The following is a 25,388-nucleotide window of genomic DNA, read 5'->3' as shown; positions in this document are numbered from 1 at the left end:
GAAGAGGGCAATTTCTCGAACGTCACTACTGTGGCAAATGATCATCCTCCAGGTGACCTTGAATTTGAGGTTCAGCTCTACATTTCAAATTCAAAAAAGTAAACAATTACACAACAGAAATGTCAGCTATAGTCACTGGTCTCACTATTGTTGATGCTTCTCAAGGTATTCAGCGGCAAGCAGCGGTTGCAATGGTCTCCATGGAGAAATCACACACTGCTGCCAACATCCTGGCAGAACTTAATTCCAAAGCCTATGAATGGCTTTAACCCAGAGGTATTAGCAATGAATTCATTGCCACTGACAATAGAAGTAATATTGTCAAAGTCGTGACTGATGAAGGATACTTCAGAATCCTATGTTTATCTCATTGTATCAACCTAACTGTGTAGGACTTCCTCACATAAGATGACATAGTAAACAACATACCAGTCACTTAATGCAGGATTTACACTCATTTTTAATCATTTTCGTCATTCCTTCAAAGGCTAGAAACGGCTGTGGCTCATTCAGGATAATAATAGAGTTCCGGTAAAGGCCCTCATTCAGTAGGTACCAACACATTGGAACTCCACATTCTACATGTTGTAACACCTATTTGAGTAGTACAGTTCTATCAATGATTTCATACCGCAAAGGAGAGTGGATACACCTACTGTCAAAGCCACGGCATTGGGGGTTGACAAACTGAGACTAGTGGAGTTCCTGACCCAAATGCTATGTCTTTTGAGCTTTTGATACAGGAAGTCAAGATGGCTTATACAATGAGCCAAGCTATTACACTGTTGCATGTGCTGCAAGACCGTTTGCAAAACTGGAAAATCAAATACAAATGTCAATGAAGAAGCAGCTACTTTGGTCAATATCTTAATACTTTGTGTATATCAAATCAAAGCTGGCAAAAAAAGATTGTGACATCCAAACAGTACACCTGTACCACAATATTGGATCCACAACACGCAAAACGAGTACCTACTGTCATTCTTTTTTCATCAGTGGATGTCTCCATTTACAAGAACTGGATGGTCAGAAAACTGAATGGCCTACAAGATTTCTCGAACGTCACTACTGTGGCAAATGATCATCCTACAGGTGACCTTGAATTTGAGGTTCAGCTCTACATTTCAAATTCAAAAAAGTAAACAATTACACAACAGAAATGTCAGCTATAAAAAAAATTTAACACATAAAACCAGTAAAAAGGTTTATTTGTATGTTTGGTTTGCAGCTAATATAAATTAACTTATAAAGGCCTGTGTACAAGGCACAGATAAACAATCAATGAGTACACAGCCATTTCCAACAAATCTGTCTCTTTTTGGAAATAATAAAATCTGCAAGTCTCAACAACAATATGCTGAAGAAGCACCAAAGCTTATCTACTTTGATGAGAAACAAGAAGACTCAAAGAGATCTACCCTATTGAGTGGAAGTGGAAAATGGTGAGTTACGTAATAATACAGACTATTAGTTCAACTGACAGATCGTAAGTGGTTGAGACGGACACGAAGATGGCCACAGCTTTTTTATTCCATAGGTGGTCAGTCATTCAGGGTACTTGCAGCTAGGATCTGTGGTACTAGATTGGCCTTTAGTTAATTGTACTTCAGCTTATCCTCTGCACTCTGAGTCCTCGCACACAATGTTTACCTTTACTGTAAATACTGTCATATTCTTTTCTCATTCCATAAAACTTATGCAAAGAATTCGAATCTCCAGATTCCTGTCTGTAGTTCATCCCAGCACCCAAGATGAATAATGCCAGAAGGGTGCAGTTGCATCATTTGTGTACAGTATTTTTTTCATAAATTGAATTATAAATATTTTAGCTGTGTGTATCTTTGCCATTCTGGAAAATAGCTTAGATAACTATAGCTAACTCAGGAGTCGGTTGTCTCCTGAAGTACCAAGAAGTTTGTAGTAAATTGACGCAAATCCAGTTAAATTTGCTTGAAGTTGATTGGAAAACCCAGTTCAACCACAGCAGCCTCCAGCAGATAAATAATTATGGCACATTCTTAGAACACCCCCACAGATGCCATTCTACAGCATCATAGCCTACATCAGATGTGTTCTTCATCCCACACATCTCCCCCTTTTAATATAAACAAACTAACAGCAAGCTAAAAATGTAAGATAAAATGCACCAATATTACTACGTGATGAAGAATGTATACAATAACTAACAAGGAGAATAAAATCATGCAGCATCACACCGTTCACTTCCTGTGTGAGAGATCTTACATGAATCTACAAAGCACCAGTCTCTCATCATCCAATTTAGCTACAGACTCCTTCACTTGTATAATCTATTGTTGTTGGGAAAACTTGCTCTCAGCCTTCTTCACAAACCCTGCCTTCTTCACTACCCACCCAATCATCACATTTCATATCCAAAGTCTTCACTCCCTTCCAAGTGTCATAATTAGGCTTGTTATGCTATTGATAATCATAAACCCTCGATCTAATTTCCACACTTGATTCTTCCCTTGGAGCCACATTGGATTTTGCCAGTCAGTACACAACACAACTAGGGTACAGCACAATGGCTACGTTGTATCCCAACTATCACGGATTAATTGAAACGAAAAGGTAAGCCATAATCCACGACGTATAGGTTAAAATAGCTGCTATCACGAGGCTTAACCTCAAAGCCATCCATTCACCAGTTCCCCTCTCTTCCGTCAACAGGCGCATCCTCGTTACCAGCTTCATCATATATGGGATGAAGAGATAGGACCCAGTCCTTCCCGTTCCCCAGAATCCCGTCCTTCTCGTGGCTAGCACGCCACTTGGGTAAGATACTGCCTACAGAACTGCCTATAGAACGCGCTAATTTCAATAATGTTTAGAGCGGTTCTCGACCGACAAGTGACCAAAAATCCCCCCTCCTCATCCCTACCAACAGATACAGCGTCTTCACCCCTGCAGACCTGTATTGGAAACCAGATCCGTGCAGGTAAAAATTGTTACACTTCCCCAGCACGTTATAAGAACACTCTAGGATTACTATTGATCACCCTCATTCCTTTAGGTACCACAGACAAACCGAAGCCCATGACAAGCGTGCCAGCATCCAGCTGCACTTTTATACCCCCAGCCCCCACTGCGAGTCGAGGAGCGGTACTCAACCGCCTGATTTCGAGTAAGTGCAACGCGCCACCCCCTCCCCGCGGACACGGTATGATTGTACACGAGTGCCTGTTCCCGAATCGGTACCGCACGGAATGCTATATTAATTCCATGAACTAAAAAGAAAAAGTTAGAGTAACGTTGTAAGTTGAAGATCGAATGCGTTTGACACCACTCACGGATGCACTCGGTTATGGAAGCCCCCAAAAACCGTCACAGTATGATTTTTAACACACCAATTATAAACACGATAAGCCGATTCCGAATAATTGTGAGATGTACAAAGTAGATGGACATTTTGACCTGCTGAAGGAACTCTTTCTAACTTAGCCCTTGGCTATGATTTTCTTCCTTCTTTTCCTTTTTCTTCCTCCTCAACAGGCGGTCGCATTGTAAATACAAACAGGCAAATGTTTTTCAATTGTTGTCCTGATGATGATCCCATGTTATTAGAGCGTAAAGGGATCGAAACGTCGACTAAAAGCAGTACTTCCACAACCTAGCCATTGTGCTGTACCCTAGTTGTGTTGTGAACTGACTGGCAAAAACTTTAATTTAACACTGATGTAAAAGTGGCCAGTATTGCCCTTCTTTGCCTGTGGAAACCTTTTTCCCATGTGTTGTTTGTCTTTCTTGAGTAAGGTACAGGACTGTGCCTTTAATTATTCATATAAGTGTTTTTTGATTCTGTTTAAAATAAATACCCTGTCCGGCTGGACAGAGGACAAATATAGCTTCCTATTATGGCCTATATTTCATTTACTTTCTTTATCTTGATAAGCTTAGGACCTTTGTCTTTCAAACCACCATTTAATGTGGCAGTCCACCAATACAAAGCGATGATTGCTAAACAACTTATCTATAGGTCCCAAAGAATCCATAGCCAGTTTTTCACATGTCCGAGCTGTAATTTCATGCATCTCAAAGGATGCTGCTTAACAACTATAACCTTATCACTGTTACTACGTGCATGCCAATCCCAACTACATCCTTTACAGCCTTATCCATCCCTGGCCACCAAAAAGACTGCCTCCAGCTGCTTCCCAAATGCCCTTCATGAACTATCTTTATCAACCTTGCTCTCAACAAACTAGGTGGAACAATGCGATACCTTCTCAGTACTTTATCATCTTGAATGCTAAGCTCATCCTTCACCATTAAATACGGTTTTACCTCCTCAACAATCTGACCAAGATCCTTCCAGCCACCTACAATAAGTCTCACCAGTCTCTCATATTCCCTGTCATCCTTAGTAGCTTCCTTCCACTCTTCTTGTCCAATTGCAAACTCTCCATCAACACAAGCTACCTAATCTTCCATAATCTGCATACTGCAATTATCTTTCAATGGCATTCTTGACAAGCAATCTGCAATCACATTTTTCTTTTCCACTGACATATTCTACAACAAAATAGTATTCCATTACAGACAATAGCCACCTTGAAAAGCGAGGTGTCACACTCCCTTCTAAACCTTGAACACATTGTAAAACATGAACAAGAGGTTTATGATCGGTTTCCAAAACAAATGGCAAACCCCACAAATAATATCTAAAATGAGTCATTCCCCAGCAAAAAGCTAGGCCTCTTTCTCTATGGAGAAATCGTTCTGCACCTTGTAGCCTGCGTGATGCAAATCCAATAATTCTATCACCTTCTTCAGTTACCTCCATTAAATCCGCCCAATCTCAACATTACTAGCATCTGTTATCACTATAGTTTTTCTGTCTGATTCAAAATGACCCAGTGATGGAGCATGGGCGAGGTATTGTTTCACACTTATAAAGGCATCTTCACACACAGGACCCCATTTAAACACGCTCCTGTTTTTTAGAAGTACTCTCATATGCTCCACCACATCATCAAACTTTGGTACAAATTTCGAACAGTACTCAGCAAGCCTTCAAAATGATTTCAACTGTTCTTTGTTGATAGGGCGGGGAGCATCTTCTATAGCTTTTACAATGCTTATCTTAGGTATAATACCATCAACTGATATTTGATGTCCCAAATAGTTAACCTGCCACAACCTCAACTGGCACTTTTCCTTCTTAATGGTTAACCCATGGCTCACTATTCTCTTAAAACTTCCTCTATCAACTCAACATGACCTTCAAACAATTTTCCCACAATCATAATGTCATCCTGGAAACATAACACCCTTTTCATCCCCTCCAAAATGTTTTGCATTATCCTATGAAAAACAGCAGAAGCTGATGCCAGTCCAAGACATTCTGCAGTATCAAAATGCTCCCAGACGTGTAACAAAAGAGGTTAACTGTTGCGATTCAGGATGTAAACTTACCTGATGATAAGCTGAAGACATGTCTAAAACACCAAACACGCTACCTCCCCCCATCATGCTCAACATTTCACCAATGTTCGGTAGCAGCTGTGTTCTACCTGCTGCTCAGCCAGTGTGAAAGTGCTGTGTAATGTTGGTGTGCATGGTGATGTAATGAAATGTGGGTTTGCCTGGATGTGGAATGTCAGTTGGAGTATGGGCTGAGCAGCAGGAAGGCTGCTCCTGGTGGGGCTCTACTTGCTAACATCTTACTTGAATAAAATTACCTGCTTAATACATGCACTACCTGACGTCTTCATTACAACATATTTTGGCAACGATTGTACTGGAAAGAACCTGCTTGTGCCACCTGGTTGGACTTTAACTATCAAGCTTTAAGTAACTGGAAATTAAAGTAGAAGAACTTGAAGAAGCTTCTCCTGTACAGCAAGCTGGCATCCGTGAGCCCCACCAGTGACCACAACACTGGTCGGCCCCAACCCAGGCGTGCCAGTTCCTGCTAGAAGAGGTATCTGTGTAGAGGAGTCTGCCGAACAGCAACTAGTATGGCGTTTCCCTCTAGTCTGCGACCCTAACAGCTGTGAAGAAGAAGGGATTTTTGTGGGGAAGAGTGTCTGCTGTCCTGGGGATTGTAAAGGCTTTACTCTCCTCTAATGTCATCCCAGAGCCTCCGTGTGCAATTGTTACTTCCAAGTGTCCCCAATAGTTACAAGCTTCTGTGACCATCATGTGGGAGAAGCCCCCCTGCTTCTCCCTGTTACACCAAGGACCTGCGTCTCGTGGCAGAAGTTGGACAGCATGGAGGAGGGGTTCCCTCTCTCCATGTATGAAGAGCATCTTGGGCACTGGGGGGTGAACCAGCCTTGGTACAGAGTGGTGATAACCTTTATCAGTAGGAGGTTACTTCCACAATAACAGAGGTGGAGTGCAATTGAGCGTGAGGCATTTGCTGTGGTTTGGGCACTGAAGAAGTTGAGACCATACCTGTTTGGGACTCACTTCCGGGTTCAGACAGACCATAGGCCCCTCAGATGGTTGATGCAGATGAGGGGTAAGACCCCAAAGTTGTTGAGGTAGTCCATTTCCTTACAAGGGAAGAACTTTACAGTGGAACACCGCCCTGGTACAGAACACGTTAATTCTGATGGTCTGCCTGATTTTTCCGTCTCAGTGAAGAGTACTCCCAAGGGGAAGGGTAGTTCTCCCCACATTCAGCTGGAGGGGACACGTGTTAGACCTGGTACCATTGGTGTGACTCTCCCTTCCATTTTTCACTGATTACCTCCTCTGTTTTTTATATGTTTTTGCTGGTTAGATGCTTTGAGCACTGTGCCACTGCTATTCAGTGCCACAGTGCAAGTGCTCGCTATGTTAAATTGATGTAATGGATTAGTGACTCCATGATTGGCTTATTTGATTTACTTGTCAGACCCTAATACAGTGCACCATGTGTGCCCAGGGACTGTAAATCAAATGCTGCTGGTGGGCTTGCAGCACTAATTGTGCCACCCACAGAAGCAGCTTGTAAAGTGTAACTCAGACATGCCATTGCAGAGCCTGTGTGCAGCCTGGGGCTGCCATGTCGACTTGGCAAGTGCACACACTTGCCAGTCACTAAACCTTTACTTTTATACATTTTAATCACCCCTAAAGTAAGCCCAAGGGCAGGATGCATTGTATCTAAGAGGTAGGACATGCCCTGTGTGGCATGTCCTGATAGTGAATAACAGCCATTTTCGTTTTTCACTATTGCAAGGCTACATGTCCCCATAGGCCAGATTGGGCAGTTTTATTTTAACATCTGATAATCCTAACTGATCGAGGGAACATGGTAAAATTCGAATCTAGCATGCCTGAACTCATGATGATAACATACATCTTTTAGTAAAGTTGGTTTTAACATTCTATGTTTGAAAATACCACATTTAGAAAGTGGGTATTTTCTCACCTAACCATCCAGCCTGCCTCTGCTAGCTTGTGTATTGCATGTCTGGTTTGTGCGTGACAGGGGCAGGGGAGGCTCCAGGAGATAGGGTGAGTCAGCACAAGGCTGAATAAACCTAACTGCATGTAGAGTGGTGGGAGGAGTAGCACTTGGGCCTGAATAGGAGTGTGCCTGCCTTCCACAATGCTGGCTCCACCTCCTGTGGTGTGTCTGAGGACCCTGGCCCACCCTGCCAAAGGAAAGAAGGAGTCCTGTAAACAAAGTGCTTCAGAACTGCATATAACTGGTTTGGACTCTGTACAGGATCCTCTGCAATCAGAGGACAAAGGATTTTGCAGTATAGATATTGGGGCCCAGACCCCAAGACTTTAGATCACTTCTGGAACAACAAGACAAACCTTTGCCAAGGAGAAGAACCAAGGACGCTACAGGAGTTTGGACTGCCCCTCTGCCAGTATGCTGTTTGCTGGGTTAGCCTGCAGTGGTGTCTTCATTTCCAAGGAAAGGAGAAGGAACTTTTAAGTAACTTTCATCATCTTGCAGAATATTTCTCCAAGGGCTTGAACGTGTGCTTGCCTCCTGCTGAAGTTTCAGGACTAAAAGACTTCACCACCAGCTCCCCTCTGAATTTTCTTGCTGGGAATTCTGTCTGCAGAAGGCTGCGTGTCGGTGGGAGCTGGAAGCGCAACTCAACGAGAATAAGCACGTCGCCGTCGCAGCTGCTGCCGTCACATCGCTGGAGAAGCGTGTCACCACTGCAGAGACCGCCGCCGCATCACCAGAGAAGCATGTATTCATCGCAGCTGTTTGCCGTCACATCCCTGGAGAAGAGTGTCGTCATCGCAAGGGTGTCCGTCGCAACACCGGAGAAGCGTATTGCAGGGCCTGTCACGGCTCCAAAGTTATAGAGTTTGCCACACGGCCATCAAGCGTGCACGCATAATTTTCATGTCGTCGCATCGCATCAAGGGCGCCATCTTTATCGCATTGCACCGGATTATCGCATCGAGGCGCCATCTTGCCGCATCATAACCGGAACTTAGTACGAGAATCAACACATCACCTCCTCTCCGGTAAGGAACAGACGCATCCACTACTCTGCTCAAGCATTGAGGCGCAACGCATCACCTCCCCTGAAGCAAGGGACCGAAGCATCACCCTCCCTGCGGACCTTTTGTTTGTTTTGCGTTACGCATCCAGGGTACTTTTGTGAGAAACGTGTCACATTTATCATCAACTTGAACTAAGTTAATTCTACCATCTTTAAGTCTATTTTGAGTACAGTATTGTGGATTTATGTCGTTTGTGGTCTTGTATTAACACCTTGGCTGCTTGAGTTGATCTTCTGCTGTGCTGAAGGTCAATAGAAACGGGTGTGGTCGTGACGAGCTCAGCTCATCATCAGCACACGAGCACTGTGCTGCATGACGTGCTGAGCTCGTCATGAGCATGGAAGGGGTTAAGTCTGTATATAGAATACTTATTTTTCCCCGCTTTGCTGTGGCGGACATTCCGCTAAGGTGCAGAAAAAAATGACATGTGCGCAGTTCGGACGGCCCCCGGACGTCCGACGCATACGCCTACTGGAAGCTGTCCAACGCATGGAAAAGTTTAGAAAACCTGTGTGGTGTCCATCTGTAGTGTTTTTTCCGTATTACTGTATGTGTTAAATGCTTAACACATTGCATCTGAGATAAACCTGTCTGCTTGTGCCAAGCTAACAAGGGGGTGAGCAGGGGTTATCCAGGAGTGTAATCCCCTTTCCCTGACTTAGAAGCAAGAGTCCCTATATGGTCAAAGGTGGATTTCATTGCCAACTAGAGATCCCCAGTGCTAACGGTCTTATTTTGGCCTACAGTGGTTGTGATCTTTTCTTTGATGTCTGATTGTGAAAGATTTAATGATTTATTGTTGGTTTTCTTGTAAGTTTTGCAGAGGTCTTGAGTGTGCTCTGTGTGCTTAGTTTGTGTTCAGTGCTTGTTAATATTCTGCCATGGGTTTTACATTTTTTTATGGGTACATCTGCCATTATTTTTTCTTAAGGTGTGCAGTAAATTCATTGGCTTAGAGCATGCCTTTTGACATGTGGTATGATGCAGTATTACCACCCACTCATGTGACTGTGTTGGTGTCTCCCACTCTCATGTGGTGGTGGGTTGGTGCAGAAATACCACCCATCTTGGTGCAGATTGTTGAAGAGTGAGTGTTTTTCCTAGTGATTGCTGTTTTCCCTTACTACTTTATTGGGTGTAGAGTTGTGCACTTTTACATGTTCCTTGTGGAGCGTCTTTCCACACGTACCGCCCTTACTTCGGGGTTGGGTGAAGGGCTGAGTTGAAGCCAGATGAAGAGTTTGTGTTTTTCCTAATGATTGCTGTTTTCCCTTACTACTTTATTGGGTATAGAGTTGTGCCCTTTTACATGTTCCATGTGGAGCGTCTTACCACACGTACCACTCTAACTTTGGGTTGGGTGTAGGGCAATTTTCATGCCATATGTTTTGTGTGGAGTCGTGTTCCACAAGTACCACCCTTACTACGGGTAAGGGTGAAGGGCAGCATTTATCCTGTTTGTTTGATGTGGAATGATTTTCCAAATGTTTTAAGTTTTTTTTTTAATTGCTCTTGTTTGCATCGTTTCCTTCGGGGGCTCGCAGTTGGTACCCTTCATACTACTTTCTTCTTGGCCTGGCCAGCCAGCTTGTTTTTTTGGTATCTGGGTTTAGTTTGTGTTTTGTGGTGTGATAGTGTGTGCGTTTTCTTGGTTTGGTTAAAAAGGGAGATGATGTGTGTATATATCCTCTTATTATCTTTATTTTCATCATTTGTTGTACACATGCATGAAATGTTTCCATCTTTTAACTGCATGCTTTCGCTTTATCACTTTGCTACAATGAATATTTGCTTGCATTTGTTCTGATGTCTGTGTTGCATGTTCTAGTTTTATTGTCATCCTTTGCATGCACTATTTTTAATGTTATTCTTTCTAGGGCTTCTTTGTCATTTGTATAAAGAGAAGGAGATGTGTTATACCTGCTGCTCAGCCAGTGTGAATGTGCTGTAGAATGTTGGTGTGCATGGTGATGTGTTGGAATGTGGGGATGCCTGGATGTGGAGTGTCAGTTGGAGTATGGGCTGAGCAGCAGGAAGGCTCCTCCTGGTGGGGCTCTACTTGCTAACATCTTACTTGAATAACACTACCTGCTTAATATATGGACTACCTGACGTCTTCATTATAACAGGCTGCCTGTCCAACCATATGTTTTTATTGAATCCCTCAAGTCAATGAATAGACAAATCTTATTTCCATCCTTGGGAGCGACCACAATGGGAGACAGCCATTCTGCTGATTCAATAGGCTCAATGATGTTTGCCTTCAATAGCTTGTTTAACTCTTGCTGGAGTGGCTCTCTCATCATAAAAGGGATGGTTCTCACCTGATGCGCAACAGGTTTGGGATGAGTCTTGAGAATAATCCGATGATGAAATCCCTTTAGCACACCCAATTCTTCTGGAAATTTCTCCATAAGCCTTTTCCCCCACACATTGCTCTCCTTTGCAGTTACAATCTCTACCACCGGTTCCACAACTATGACTGGTTCTTTGGCATTGGGGTCAAGCACAATGTTTAAGTCCTTCTGGTGTCGCCTGCCCAACAGGTCTGAACCTTCATTGGTCACATAGATCCTTCCATGCAGCCCATTCAGTTTAAAGATTATACCCATCCATTGCATTCCTACAATGTTGATCTTTTGCCTCCATACCCAACAGCCCTCACATCAGATTGTTGCAAGTCCCTAATCTGTGCATCAAATTATTTTTGGTATTTTACTTTCGATATGTTACTTTCGATATCAGAGTAAACAAAGTACCTGAATCAGCTAATAACTTGATCTTTGCTGTACCCAAGGTGATCTCACAATGAGGTTTTTCTTCCAATTTCTCCATACTTTCTTCTCTTATCTTCACTTCACTTGCACAATTGCCTTCTTGGAAATCAATTCCATCTCCATCATTTATGGTCACATTTTTATGGTATCTATTCCTACATTTACTTTTTCCACACAATTGCTTGTCTGAGTTGAAGTTTCCATTTCATTTACTGTTAAAATGATCTCCTCACATTCCACATCCTTGTCATCAACTTCCTTGACACTCGTGGTCTGTGTTTTCTCCTTTGACCTACAGGCTTTTGCTAAATGCCCTCTTTTTCCACATGATCTACATGTCGCATTTCTTGCCCCAAAAGCAAAACTAGAACGTATGTGTCCAGGAGACCTACACTTATAACAAGTCATAAATAAATAAAACAAATTACGCTGCTGGCGCTGCAACACCAAATCGGCGATGCAGCGCGCAATATGATTTGTGTCATTTATTTATTTCTTTTCTCAAATCCATTCGGCCCAATTCTGGAGTTTACTACCCCTCACCCTGCCCCTCCCCCGTCCCGCCCCATCGCCCCACAGCACTCCCTCGAGGAGCCGCCACTGTACCTATGGTTTACGACCTCCTCATCGCCCCGCCAACATGAACATCCATTTGCAGCTCTTCAAGTGGACTTGGACTCGAGAAGGTAAACTCTTCAATGACACAAACCTGGTCCCTGCATCAAACCTTCACTTCATCGCTGTCAACCTGTAAAGTGGTGACTTAACCCCGGTCCAGTGTGACCAGATAAGAGAAGAAAGGCGCTTTGTGCTGTTTGATGCTATTTCTACCTGAAACTTTCGAAATTCATAACTTTGGTTCTACTGAGTATATGTTTGTCATTTCGGTGTCATTTTATTTATCAAAATATACTCTAATATACTCTATTCTTCTAAATTGGTTTGGGAGTTTTCTTGTGTTGTGTTTTCACTTTATTACTATCACTTTAGCACTATGAGTGCTGCATAAATACTTGACACTTTGCCTCTAAGTTAAGCCTGACTGCTTGTATGCCAAACTACCAGATGGTTAAGCACAGGTTTAGTTGGTGACTTTTATGGTTCACCCTGTCAAGGACTGTGTTTATTTTTGAGTGAGGCTTCCACCCCTTCAAAAAATAAACCAATTTCTTACAGGAATTATTATGTATTCGCTTACCTAAAGGATCTTTAGTGATAGCAAACGTAGATGAGTGAACAAGCAGCTGAGGTAGTGAAGAAACTTCATGACCTGCAGGATGCATTGGGTCGTTTAGTCGCACAGTTCACAGTTTAAATGAAATTTAGTTTACATTGTTGGGCCATGTCTGCGGGGTTTTGAATTATTTGAAAGCCAGCACAAGGACTTATGAGCACTAATTTTTACCATGCATGTGAGTAGGCCTTTGTTTATTTAAAAGCAGTGCAGGGACTGCTTTCTTGCAGGAACGGTAACAATTGCCCAGGACATTTTACCTTTGTTTTCAGTGCAATGTGAACATTTTCTATCTTGGGGTAATCTAGTATCACAGCTCAATATGTTCCATTAAATGCAGTCATTCTGGTTTGACCTGGTGATATTGCCAAGGGTCGAGTTCAAGTCTCTTTCGGCACCATAAAGTCCAACACTTATTGTATTATGGAATTAGGAATGAAAGTTGAACTAGGTGATCTTGCGCCATATCATGAACACATCCTGTGTTTGCCTAAACTATGCCGTCTGCAGCACATACTAGGAAACACTGAGTAGTGGTCTCCTATTCATAATTTATTTATTTATTTTCATTTATAAAGTTTTATATAGTGCAAACATGACCCAAGAGGATATTAAAGCACTTTACAAGTGATATGAAATAAGTCACAGCAGAAACACAAGACCGGCCGTGTATATTAGAGAGAAACACACTGAGTAAAGAAGCAAAATGAGGGAGTAACCTCCATAGGATAATTCAAAAGGTAAAATATACATGATATAGCAGACAAATAAGAGACAAGGGAGAAGATCAAGAGTCAAAATAGTGCACTTTGTGCAGAAATGTGGTCATAAGTAGAGATTTTTCTTCTTTTTTGAAGGATGCAGTTGATGGGATCAGTCTGATTTCCTAAGACATGGAGTTCCAGATTTATGGGGCAATACCCAATAATAATAAGTTATCTTTTTATGGAATATCTGTGGTTTTAGCAAAAGGGTGCTGTTGTGTCTGGAGGATCTGCCTCCGCCCAATAACTCACATTTTTGTGCCATGTATCTTGGTGTGTTGTAGTGTACGACTTTGTGAGTCATGCAAGCCATTTTTTGTTGTATTCTTGCCTCGCAAGGTAGCCAGTTGATGGGTTTTAGATCCAGGGAGATGTGTGTGTTTCTTTGAGCTCCTGTGATGAGTTTGGCTGCAGCTTTAAGAGACGCCATTAGAGGCACCTGCTTGGTTCTAGGAAGGCCACAGAGAGAAACCCTTCCATAATCCAACCTGGGAATACCTATAGCTTGGACTGCTGATTTGAGGTCCTCGTGTTGGAGGAAGGATTTTAATTTCCTTAAAATGTTCATTTGATAGTTTGCTCCATTAGTAGTGGTACTGATGTGCTGATACTTGTCAAGTGTGATTCCAAGGGATTTTGTGGAATCAATAACCTGAGGTGAGAAATTGAAGGCAGTAAAATGCTTAATCAATTTTAGGATTGTGGTTGGGTGGGATGATAAGGAGGAATTTTGTTTTTATAGAATTGTGTTTGAGGTGGTTGTTGGTTAGCTAGTTTTGAGCATCTTCTAGAGTTATGTTGAGGGAACTGATGTCATCTGGGAAGAAGATTTTCAAATACAATTGGATGTTGTCAGCATACATGTGATAATGAATGTTTGAGGCTTGCAATGTTTCTGCTAGAGGCTCCATAAAAAGTTTGAAGAGATTAGTGGAGAGGGAGGACCCTTGTGGAGTCTTTAAGGTGAGTGATGTGGCATTTGATAGGGATTAATTTAGTCTTTGGGTTCTGCTGTGGATGAATGTGGTAAACCAGTTTAAGACAGTCCCTTAAAACCCCATCCTCTGTTCCAGGAAATCTAATAGACTCCCATGTTTAAAAGTACAAAACACAGAAGATAAGTCAAGGGGGATTAAAAGGCACACTTCATTCTGATCTAGCATTTTTAGCACATTGTCAACATGTGCATGAATTCTGATTCAGTGCTGTGACCTTGCCGGAAGCCGAATTGAAGTTGGTCTAGAATTTGGAATGGCTCTATGTGGTTTCAGAGTTGGACCTGGACACATTTTTCAAGGAGATAAGCCAAACTGGTTATGTCGGAGATTGGGTGAATATTGTTAAAGTCCGAGCCATTTGCATTAGGTTTTTTTCAGGATGGAGGTTACCTGCCAACTTTTAAGCAGTTGGGGATGGTGCCTTGGCGAAAGAGGCATTTACTATATTGGTCCAGAGTGGGAGTGCAGAGGATTTGATTTCTCTGAAGATATGTGGTGACAGAAGGATTATGAAATGATTTGTAGGTTTCAAGACTGTAAGTAAGTTGTGGATGTCGCTTTCATTGAGGGATGTGAATGTATACCAGGAAGCATTGTTTTTGGGGGAGTGCCCAGGGAGGCGGACCTTATAGGATATAGGTATAGGAGGCAGAATGGCATGAGGAGTAACTGGAAGGAGCTCCAATCTCTGCCCGCAAATCCTTTTCGATTATTTTGTTTTGCCCAGGAAGAAGGAAGCAACGTCCTCGCGGCTAGGAAGCACATTGGGCTCTTTGCCAGCAGGATTAGGAAGAATATTTGATTTTTAGGATGTTTTTGGCTAGATCCAGTTGGGTTCTTAAGAAATTAGCTTTGGAACTTCTAATTTGTTTATTGTAGGTATTCCACACAGATCTTAAGTCTTTGAGATGATTAATGGATCGGGAGAATCTCCAAGCTCTTTCAGCTAGTCTCACATTGCATCTTTTCTCATTCAGGCTATCATTGAACTAATGTTTAGAGTCTTTGGCAGATATTCGTTTTAATTGTAAGGGTACAATTGAGTCTAGGATGCTCAACATAGAAGAATTGTAGTGGTCTGTGAGAACCTGGACATCAACATACATTGTTCCGTTTTTTTTAGCTGAGCCTTTTTAGCACTTACCGCTTCTGCGATGAAGAAGGTGATATGATTGTGATCTCTCTAATCACAAGGGATAATAGATTCAAGTTGGATGTTGTCATTTTTAGCAATGATTAAATCCAAGGTCTCTCCCTTGATGTGTATAGGTCTATCTCAGAAGTGGGTCAGCCCGATGTCTACTAGAAACATTGTGAAGCTGCGTTGTTTTCTTTTTTTGCAAAGCCATCAAGACAACATAAATTGGCTCTTCCAAGGCTTTGTATATCTCAACTAGCTTTTTGCATTATGGCTGTGAAAAAATATTGGTGCAACCACAATGTAAACTTTTATGAAATATGGGTCACAATTTAACATAATAATACAGCAATCACAAATTCTGGGTTTCCCTATGTGATCATCACGAAATTATATTGAATAAAATAGTAACTTTAAGGGCTTGTGCAGTTTTACAATTTGGCATTCCCATACTTTTTAAAAGCAGGTACACTGCACTATGGGCATTAATCCCTACCTTTATGGTGAGTGATTACCAAACACAGTTATACCAATATACAATTTCACAAAATATTTATCAATAAATACATAAACATAAGTTGTTATTTAAGATTAGTTACTGAATACGTTTTCAGCCAATATATTTCTATGAGTCCGACCTTCTAAGGAAACAAATTCTTCTTCCAATTCCAACACATCAGATTCTTTATCTCCTGGTACCTCAGTCTCACTTTCCTTTTGCATTGATCGATATACTATGCAGCACAGCGTAAACCACAAATATTTTCCACACCAAAGGGAACTGTAAAACCTTCTCCAACCTGAATGAACCAACATTGGAACCTTGACTTAAGAATTCCAAACGTTCTTTCAGCGATGTATAGGGGCTTATTACACGGACTGCCAGACTCGCAGAGGCACGGCAGTGCCAGTCTTCCGGCTGCCCTATTATGACCTGGGTGGTCGGGTTGCCCTGGGACCACGGCAATCGTCAGAGATCAGGGCTTAGATTATAGGATTTTGAATGCTACTACCGAAGTGAACTGACCCCACGCACAGACCTATCTTATTAAGCATATTGGATAAAATACTGCGGAACCCTTATTATGCGGTATTTCCCAAGTTGCAGCGCATTTTCAGGGAGATATATCCTCCTAGCTGATAATTCAGGAGAATGGATGAGATTACTTTAGGGCCCTTATTGAGAGGTTTTTCTGCTGAACTGCATTATACGAATACAGAGACATTTTTCTTTATGTTATAATCTAAGCCCTGATGAAGTTCCTTCTTAGGAACGAAACACGTTGGCTGATGGCCATTTTAAAATATTGATAAAATAAAAGGAAACTACTGGACTAACTTGGATGACTCTGACTCCATCCCTGGTTCACCTTCCTTTCTTACAAGAATGTATCTTTCTGGATTCCAGTAGAGCTGAACTGCGGCAGGCTCTGGAAGCGAATGCACAGGACACTTATTTCAAAAAGATAGGGATTGAGGTGCTGAACCCTAGGTCAGCTGCTGTTGGGGGTGTGTTGTATACTAAAGAGTTGTTTTCTGAGGTAGAATATTTATACCAGGTGCCACCTTTGAAGTGGGAGAAGCTTCTAGAGGTTTCCCTTAGAAGTGCACAGGTTTCCTGCTCCCCTGCCCTGCCTTCTGACTAACTACAGGGGGTATGCAGCCCTTTGTGTGGAGGCGGGATACAGCCTATTCAAGTGTAAGTAGGGATGTGAACAGTTCCACTTTCCCATCCTGCCAGTGATGGCCATCGAGGCACATTTAGCCCTCTATAGTGTATGAATGTCTAGAAGGAATACACAAAGCCCAGCTGTCAGCTACACCCAGTCGTATGACCTAGTGATAGGCTGCAGGCACTAAATGGCTAAGGCAGGAAAATGCCAATTTTCTTAAAGTGGTATTTTCAAAATTGGAATCAAAAATCCGACTTCACTATAAAAGAACATTTTTCATTGTACTTCCAAAGACATCAACTTTGAACTGTTTACCTGTTCCCATTTGGACGTTACAGCTTATTAAATGTAATAAGGTAACTCCAGTTTTTTCCTATGGAAGAGGCAGTAATGAAAAACATGTTTTCCACTACAAGGACATGTAAAACTTTAAAGAACATGTCCTACTGTTTAAATACATTGTACCCTGCCATCTGGCCTCTTCGGGGCCTGCCTTAGTGTTGACATATATGTATTAAAAAGGATACTTGGGTCTGGAAAAGATTGAGTTTGTCAGGTCAAAATAGCAGTTTAGAACTGCACACATAACCTGCAATGGCAGTCCTGAGACATGTTTAAATGGCTACTTAAGTGGGTAGCACAATAAGTGCTGTAGACCTAGTAGTAACATTTAATTTACAGGCCATGCTTGCATTTAGTGCCATTTTACTAGGAACTAACAAGTAAATTAAAAGTGCCGGTTGGGTATAAGCCAATTCCACGAACGTTTTAGAGGAAAGAGCACAAGTATTTATTTTAGCACCAGTTAACAGTGGTAAAGTGCACTGAGTCCTAAGACCAGCACAAACAATATTTCAGCAAAAAAGTGGAGGGTAAAGGCAAAAGGTTTGGGGGTCACCCTGAAGAGAGGAACACATCCCACAGGACCCAAATGCCAATATATGATGTACTGCCATTAGTTTGACATGTTTTGGAATGGCATGTGAAAGACCAGTCAATGGTTGCAGACTTGGATTAATGTTTTGCAATAAATACAAAATGTTCTCCTTCTAGATTTGGTACAATTGAATCACCTCCTCCTCCCTCAAATCAATTAGGCTGATCCTCTGGCAAAAGATCATCTCCTTCCTCCTTGTCTGTAGCTGGTGTTGGTGCTGACGCAGACATCGATTCGCTCACAGAATAACAACTTGCATGACTGGAAATGGTTGGGAAAGAGTGTTAGGTCCAAACACTTTTTATAATAATGTAATTGCATCACTGTTTGCCCCTGCTAGGGCCATAAGTAGCATTCTTTTAAAAAAAAAATCTTTTTATTAAGATAACAGGCTCTATGACAGTTACATACCGTTCAGCATTTGATGGTAGGTGAACATACAAGCGACAGAGACATGTACAACATTCAGCTCGAACAATTTGGTCTGCACAATCAGTCTCAGTTTGGGTATCCATTACCTCCCCCCTATACAGTCTCCACGCTCCCCATATCTTTTCCCACTTCTTGGGACACCCTCTGCTCTTATATATCACTTTTTCAGCCCTCTGGCACCAATCGAGGTCGTTGCCCCATTCTTCCACTGTGGGCACCACATCACTACCCCACAATCTGGCTATATTTCTCTTGGCGACCATGCTCGCCAATGCTAACCAGGCCTTATCCAATTTGGGCCAGATAATGTCACTCGTTACTCCCAGGATATGCCAGCGGGCCTCCAGAGGAACCTCCGTACCAATCACCTCAGACATGATGTCCTCCAGGCTGGACCAGTACGCCCGGATCCTGGCGCAGTCCCACAAAATGTGGAAGAAGGTGCCCACTTCTTCACAGCTTCGCAGACAGAACTGTGAATCAACATACCCAATACGGTATTGTGTCGTACGTGGGGTGTAAGAGCGATGCAGGATGCGCAACTGAACTAATCGGCACTGGGCACGGATCGCCACTTCCCGTGGGCTCTGCAGGGGTTCCCTCCAATCATCCTCCTCCAATAACCCAACCTCAGACTCTCATTTTTCTCAGAAAGGCCCCAGGGGGTCAGGCAGATTGTTGATAAGCTTTTTATACGTGAGGGAAATGGCCTTGTCCATCATTGGATCTAGTAACAACCTATCCTCCAGTGGGGCATAGTCTGGTAATTGATCCCCTTGATGGATATTACGGAAGACGGCATGTCTGAGCTGCTGGTAGTGGAGAAACTCCCCCCCATCTGCAATTCCTCCTGCAAGGGAGAAAACTCTAACACGTCCCCTCTTTTCCATATATCCCCCAACAAGTCGATACTGATCCAGCCCCCCATAGAAAATATGTCATAACAACACTACCCAACTCCATAATACTCACCATTAATCATAAAATACTCACAAGGCCCATAAACTAACGTGACATATTTTGAGCAACTGAATCATGTGACCTAATTAATAAAACCTATTCACAATTTATATACACATTTATATACAACCGCAGTATAATCATTTCACCATGGTTTTTGTAAAGCTTTGCATTTAATTAAGTCACTTAGGCAAATGGATCTGCTGATGGTAATGATTATGAAATAACAAGACCAGCTTGTCTTTTCAAAAATTCTTATTTATTAATTATTTATTCAAGAAAAGTGCATTTTATTAGAGGAATAGCAAATTAGTCTGACAGTTTCAAGCAAAATCAAATAGCATGTTATATGAAGAATAAACAGTTTTCCATCACCTAAGCCCTATTTTCCCTAACTAAAAATTCATTTCGCCTAAAGCTATAAAGATAAAAGTCATTCAACCCTATTGATCCTTACGTGCTCCAAAGAGTCCGACAGCACGTCACGCCTAACTGGAATCGGAAGAAGATGAACAGCAAGAGCCCCCTCCCTCCCGTGGGGACAGTTTTTATACCTTTTCTGACTAACTAAAGTATCTTTATCGCACGTTTTTCTGAAAATCCAAACTTCCCATTGGCTGAGCCATGTCAGTCCACTATTAGGTCACACTTTTCTTACCAAGTCCGGGGCCTCATCATAGCCCTTATTGTTCTTAGTTTCACCATCCTCTTTGCTTCCTCAAAACGATACTTTTACCGAGGAGAATCATTTCACTTCTTAATCTTGGCAGGCCATTCAGCATCCTGTCCTTGGCTATGACTCAAAGAACATATCCGACTCGACTATAATTGTTTCTGCACAAAACGTTATCAGCTCAGCAAAATACTCTGCGCATGAGTGAAGGCTTCACTCTGGTCAAGTCTTTAAAACTGCAGCACTGCCAGCCATTTTCTTTAGGCCCATTCGTAAAACTAATGTATAAACAAACACAAAACATCGATTAATGAAAGAAATAGAGTTTATTCTGTTACCCACCCACCTTTACTAATTATTAACCCATTAATAAATGTTACCTAGCAGAAGCAAATAAAGCAACAAACAGAATTGGGCAACGAAAAGACAGAAAGACAAAACATGAGCACACACAAATAAGCACATGCCATTAATAAATCAGCCGCATTTAATTCTGACAAAACAATAGACAAGATTAGCTTATTATTTTTCAAGTACATGCAGATGCAACATAAAGCACATATATGAGCACATATATTAGTTCCCGCGTGTCATAAACTGCAATTTAAATCTAGGTTGGTTAGTAATATTCACTCCATTCATGTTAATTCAATTATTTTTATTATGAAAGTTTAACTTTGCGAGTTGAAATAAATATATTTCCAAATCTCGCTTCATCAACTCCCTCATCTGGTGATTTCAAAATCACCAAACTACACCCAAAATGTAGCACATTTTATCCCATAGAAGAACATGTTTTGATTTTCACTGTATTAGTATTTCTAAAGACTTGTCTCAGCTGTTTGTCTGCAACTTTCATATTGAGTTCTACGAAACCCTTCCAATTCTACCTCTTTCTCCTGTTCCTTTCTGATCTTATATATTCTCTTCTTTTCCCTCAGGTATTTCTTTCTCTTGTGCAACATGCAACTGATCTTTAATAACAGTATCACAAAAACTATAACTAATAAAGGTGTCAATATTTTGCCAAGAATTGAACCACCAATCTTTTGAAACCAGGTTTTGATTGCTGTAAATCTCTTGGTCAAGCGTTCTGAAAAATCATCCTCTTCTAGGGGTACAATCTCTGATTGCAACTCAGTAATATTTTTGATATACATCTCAATATTCTGACTCTCATCAGGAATATAGGTACAACAGTGTTGGACATGCAAAATGCCACAAACTCCTCCCTCTTTTGCTAACAGAATGTCTAAAGCAAGACGATTCTGCATTACCATCGACCGTATAGCAATGAGCTCAGTATCCACTAATTGGAAACCACTAGCTGTGTCAGTTGACAACCTGTCAACAATTGTGGACAATTTTCTGATTCTACCTGCATTCAAGGTTATACCTACTAAAGGTATTACTGATTCAGAAATGTCTCCCAGAATTTCTGAAAAACTTTCTCTTTTAAACCTGTTTGAATGACTACTGATTTCAAATGAACCTTCTGCATTTCTGTCAACATGGAATATTTTTGGAAAAACAAGTCCAACAAAACACGTCCCATACCAGTGATCAGGGAGGTTATAGTAAGCTTTGTCTCCACATACAAAATAAATCCCAGGAAAAATTGGATCCTTGCCACCTTTGAATCCCCAACGCCCCATGATTTGATAAGTGTCCTCACAATGACTTGCACCCACAAAATAGTTATCGAATAATGTGTTATCTCTCCTAATACAAAATTTACCACTAATTGGTTTGTCTATGTGTATAGCAACATTCTCAAATGATTTACCATTAAGCTTTTCGTCCTCTAACTGCCAGAATTTTGATTTTGTCTGTTTGAACATCTCATTTCTTTTATAAATTGCTCTTCTCTCCTCAACTAAATTCAGGAAAGACTTTTCCTCAGTTCTCAATTTACATGTCAAATTATTTCTAAAAGCATATTCATAGGTTCATTTGTTACAATGACAAATTCCCTCATCTGTTTGGCTTGTTTGTGCTTATTTAAGCTTTTCTCTATCTTCAGGTTTGCAAAAATCTCGTCATGATTAGGATAATAATACTCCAAACGACCAGTCTGATAAAATAAGCTAGCTATTACACTACCAGTTATGCCATAAGTAAGAGGAAGCATATTATAAGTCACTCCCTCCGAAACAGAAGCAGGCAATTTCACACAAATGTAACAGTCTTTGACTTCCATGACCTTTACATATTCAGCCAGGAGTCTTGAAAAAGTATTGCTAGAAAAATCACCAACAGATCTATCTTGATGAATCTCTGGTCTATGATCAATAACTCTGTTAGTTTTACCTGTTACACTATGTTTGTCTTGTTTAACTAAAGCTTTGCTCGTCATATTAGCCTTATACACTTCCTTGTCAATTCCAAAAAGGAAAATGACAGCTAGAATTAACCAAAGCAGGATTATTAGGACCACACAAATCAAAGACATCTTACAGCATCTGCTAAGAATAGAACACCTCGAACTGTTATTAACAAAAACATAAGGCATTTTTATTCTTTTTAACAAAGCCTTGTAAAGAAAAGAAAATAAAAATTTTTAAAATGTCTAAATTTTCTACATTTCTAATACCCCCCTAATTTAAAAAAAATTATTATAGTTAAAACCCCTACTTTCTAACAGCTTTTCTTCGACCTTGCGTCACAATTTGGTTTCCAACTAACACAATTTCTTCGACCTTACGTCATCTAACACAATTTTTTCAGCCTTATGCCAAAAATACGAAAACCCAAAAGTTTAACAGAACAATACTTCAATCATTGTCACTATTGTCTTCTATTTCTTCCTGACTACTGCTGTTGACTTCCACTACAGGTAGAAATATTATATAAGTCCACTCAGGTGAGTTATATTTTTGATTTGGCTTCACAACTCTCTTTTTTCTACTACTAATAACTTCTATTTTCTTTCCTACTTCACTTTTCTTTTCAGGATCCTTTTGACTTGATATTTCATTAATTTGCTCCTTTGAATTTTTTATCAATTTGAATTTCAGACCTTCATTTTCTCTTGGCCAGTTATCACCTTTCCTTGGTAATTTCTTCTTTGGCTCAGTTACATTACACTCTGTTCTCCAAGCCCTTTTTCTGAAATTTCTTATCTTTACCACTTTCTTCAGTTTCACTGTCAGAAATTTGTATTCTAGACTCAGGTACTTCTTTACTCAGCAATTTCACTCCGTTAGGAACTCTATCTTCATAGCTGGTACTCGGTAATTCGTCTTCTTCTTCTTCTTTAATTACCTTCAACTTCCCAGTTTCAGAATTTCCGTTCCTGCTTTCAGAGCTTCTCTTCTGCTTTTCAATACTCTCCTGATCTTGAATCACAATTTGATCAGACTCTTTCTCTGCTTCTTTTTCTAGCACATCTTCATAATTTTCAGAGTCTAGTATCACAATTTCCAAATCTTTTTCATTCGATGCTTTATTTACATTTGATCTATCCAGATGTCGACTTTCCCGTCGAGCTTCAGGATCTGGAATTTTCTCAGGTTCTTCTTCAGAATCTGAATCTGCTGTAGTGTCACTGTCACTCTCATCAGAATTTTCAGGTGGAGGTACACGAATAGTATGACTTGCGTGGATCCACCTCTTCAGACCCTTGCACTTCACTGCATTTGTTGTGACAAGAATTACTTGCCTTGCTTTCTGCCACCTGGGTACCAGACAGTTTCCTCTTCGATGAACTTTTGTCCTTACCCAGTCACCTGGTAACAGATCATGAGCTTGCTCTTTTTCTCTTGTTTGCACTTCAGTTCCCACCTGATGGAACACAGAAGTCACAACGTCAGATAAGTTCCTGCAGTACTCCAAAATGACGCTATCATTAATAGTCATCAACTTTCCTACTGGTATGAATGCCTGTCTCATGACCCTACCCATGAGAATGTCATGTGGACTTAAACCTGTCTTTTTATCAGGTGTACTCCTCAGAGACATCAAAACAAGTGGAAGTGCATCAGTCCACTTCATACCTGTAGCTAGACAAATTTTTGCAAGTCTATTCTTAATAGTTCCATTCACTTGCTCAACAACACCTGATGCTTCTGGTCTGTATGCACAATGTAGCTTCTGTTCTAAGTGTAAAGCTTCACAAACCATTTGTAATAGTCTGTTTTCAAAATGTGTTCCACGATCACTTTCCACAGTCACCGGAAAACCGTACTTAGGTATAATTTCCCTTAAAAGTAATTTTGCAACAGTAATTGAATCATTGTGACGTGCGGGAAACGCTTCAACCCATCTTGAAAACAAACAGATTATTACGAGCACATAACGTAATTTGTTGTGAGGTGGCATTTCAATGAAATCCATTTGTAACCTTGTGAATGGACCACCCTCCCGTCCTATGGTTCCCATACTCACAACTGTTTTTCTGTTGGGGTTCATTTGTTGGCAAACCAAACACCTTTGGCAAAAAGATTCTGCTATTATTCTGAACTTTGGATTGAACCAAGTCTGCCTGAAAAGTCTAATCATAGAATCTCTTCCTATATGTCCCTGACCATGATACATTCTAGCCATATCAGCTATCATGCTATTTGGTAAAACTGGTCTGCCATCTTTGTAAGTCCAATTCCATCCTCTTCCCTCTGTCTACATTCAGCTTTTAACCATGTGTTTTTCTCCTCATCACTTGCTTCATCTTGTAAATCCTTTACTCCCTGCCATGTTTCAACTATTGATGTTACCATAAGTGAGCTCAAGACATGTTCATCATTCTTTTCCCGATTAATTGAACAATTATTTTTAGCACAATACCTAGCAATCTCATCTGCATAGGCATTTCCTTTTGTGATAAAATCCTCACCCTTTTTGTGAGCTGCACATTTCACAACAGCAATCTTTTCTGGTAATTGAATGCCATCGATCAATCATGTAATCAATTTTGCATTTCTGATGGGAGAACCTGCAGATGTTAAATAACCTCTCTGAGACCAGAGCTGTCCATAATCATGCCCAACTCCATATCCATATTGGCTGTCAGTCACCACTGTGATTTTTAAATCTTTTGCTTTTTCACATGCACGAATCAAAGCAATCAATTCTGCTACTTGAGCTGAATGAATTCCTTCGAGACATGATGCTTCAATCACAGCAGCAACCGTGCAGACATAATATGCTGCTCTCAGAAAGCCCTCCTCTGTTCTTAGACAAGAACCATCAACAAAATCTGACTCAGGCAAAGGAACATCTTTAATGTCCTGCCTAGGCTTGGTGCAATATTCCAAAACATCCAAGCACTCATGATCAATATGATTTTCATTTCTGATTTCTGTTACAGTACC

The sequence above is a fragment of the Lissotriton helveticus genome, chromosome 2_1, assembly GCF_964261635.1.
Source record: "Lissotriton helveticus chromosome 2_1, aLisHel1.1, whole genome shotgun sequence".
In the NCBI taxonomy this organism is placed as follows: domain Eukaryota; kingdom Metazoa; phylum Chordata; class Amphibia; order Caudata; family Salamandridae; genus Lissotriton; species Lissotriton helveticus.
Note: the sequence above shows the minus strand (reverse complement) of the source record.